Below are 2,353 nucleotides of genomic sequence, written 5' to 3' on the forward strand. Positions count from 1 at the left end.
CCTAGTGGGGGCGTGCAGGGAAGCAGCTGATCAATGATTCTATCTCATCATTGATGTTTCTATCTCTCACTCCCTCACCCTTTCTCTCTCTAAAAACCTATGTTTTTAAATGAGCAATAAAAAATTGTAAATCCCCATTGTAACAAGATCATTCTTATGAAGTCATGAATAAAATTTGAATAGAAATAAAAATATTTGCCAGTAGTATAATTTTACAAAATTAAACACAGTAATAAAAAATAAGTCTAAAAATAAGGTTTCAGTCTTCTCTTAAAAATAAGGATAAAAATAATAGATTTTACTGCATTCATCTGTATTGTATAAAATATAATTTTGCAGACCTACCTTCAGCAGAGGAGAACAGCAGATACTTTATTTTACTATTTATAATAGAATTTGGAACATTGAGAGCATCTCCCCAAGGAACTATCCAGGTAATTACGAAAGGAATAATGATTCCAATTCTAGAAACATCTCAAGAGTAGGAGAAGCTAAGAGCTGTTAATTGGAAGAATAATTCTTTTAGTTAAGAAAGCAATAATTCTTTTAGTTAAGATATCATGATATACTCTGTCTCACCTTCCCATGTGTTCTGCCCTCTTTTATCCACACTTAGCAATTATGCTTGTCAGAAAAACATTCTTGGTTTGCATCATGTAAAATTTCGGTCAGTCACTTCCTTTTCTGTTGTGTTACGGGTCTAATAAATTCCATCTGTCAGGATATATGATCACAGCATCTTGTTTTTCTTTGTTTGTTTTTTATAGATGTCAGATTCATCAAAACTATAGGTCACTTGGAAACATTTAGGGAGACTGGGTACAAGTAAAGGCCTTGGTGAAGCAGTCAATTTTAGTAGAGCAATTTGACTCATGGAGTTTAAACTATTCTGGGAGTCCGAGCATCAACGTTGAAGTCAGACAGGTCAGGAAGCATACCTAGGCTCTAGCCACTGTAACTATGTGACCTGGGAAAAGTAACAAAAGCCTCAGTGCTCACCTGTAGGATGGGGTAACTACTGTCTTACAGTGTGACTTGATGATCTCAGGTGACATAGGGATAGCTCTCAGCACAATGCCTGCCTCATATGACACACTAAAAAAATTTTGAAATGATTTATGCAGTTTTCCCTCTGTACAGTTACCGACATAATTGTGCTCAGGCAAAGTTTTATTCTGAATTCTTCAGTGCCCAAGTGCCCAGAACTCCTGAGTTCTTTCTAATTTATTATGGATAAAATGCATCAATGCACTTTTGGGCACCAGGCTATTATGATGCAATATACACTTCATTCTCTCATGAAAATGTAGTTTTGAAAAGAAGGAAGTGTGTGTGTGTGTGTGTGTGTGTGTGTGTGTGTGTGTGTGTTATAGAAAGAAAAAGAGTGGCAGAGACAAATACACTTTGTGTAGGAGATGATTAGATATAATGAAGTAAATAGATGTAGAAATACATGTAACAATACAAATCTATTTCAAAAAGTATTTTACAGAAAAATCCTGAATTTTCAGCTAATGGCAAATTTAAGTTCTGCCAACTCATGGAAATTCTGAACCAGAATAGGCCTTGGAAATCAAAGACTACATCCTAAACATTAACTAGAGGAATAATAAAAGTTGAATTTTCCAAGGTCACCCAGAAATTAATTTAAAATTTGGAAACTCAGACCAGGAACATGATTTAACCATTGACCTTGGCCTCATCATTCTTCATGTAAAACTAAAGTAACTCTCCAAAAATCAATTGACAAAGCATTTCACCTTTGAAAAAAAAGAGGTTACAAAGCTCATACATAACCACATGCTAACAGATTACAAAGTATTAAAATGCTTCAAAATCATATTATGAAACATATAACATACTCTATCAAGAGTTCTCCAATAAATGGTTTTAATCTCACTCCAAAGTAACATTAAGTAAGGTAAGTTACATCTTAAATTCTTTAGGGAGTTTAAGTTTTGTTATTAGAGACACAGTAATACTACAATTTAATCTAAAATAGCAATTTGTTTATATGTGAATAGTTTTAATGTGTTGCCTATGATATGTGTGTGTTTATCTGGAAATGAATTCATATGCATTTTTGGTTTCACTTAGGGGTAAGAAAACTCAAAAACAGACAAGGAAAAACATTTGTTCTCATATTGCATGGATATCATTTTATATTTACACTAGAGGCCCGGTGAACAAAAATTTGTGCACTCGGAGGGGAGGGAGTGTCCCTCAGCCCCAATTGTGCCTTCTCACAGTCTGGGACCCCTCGGGAGATAACAACCTGCTGGCTTAGGCCCACTCCCCGGGTGGCAGTTGGCAGGCCCAATCCCCTGGTGCCTGCCCTGCCTCTCCCGGGCCA

This window comes from Myotis davidii, unplaced genomic scaffold (genome assembly GCF_000327345.1).
Source record: "Myotis davidii unplaced genomic scaffold, ASM32734v1 scaffold874, whole genome shotgun sequence".
Taxonomy (NCBI): domain Eukaryota; kingdom Metazoa; phylum Chordata; class Mammalia; order Chiroptera; family Vespertilionidae; genus Myotis; species Myotis davidii.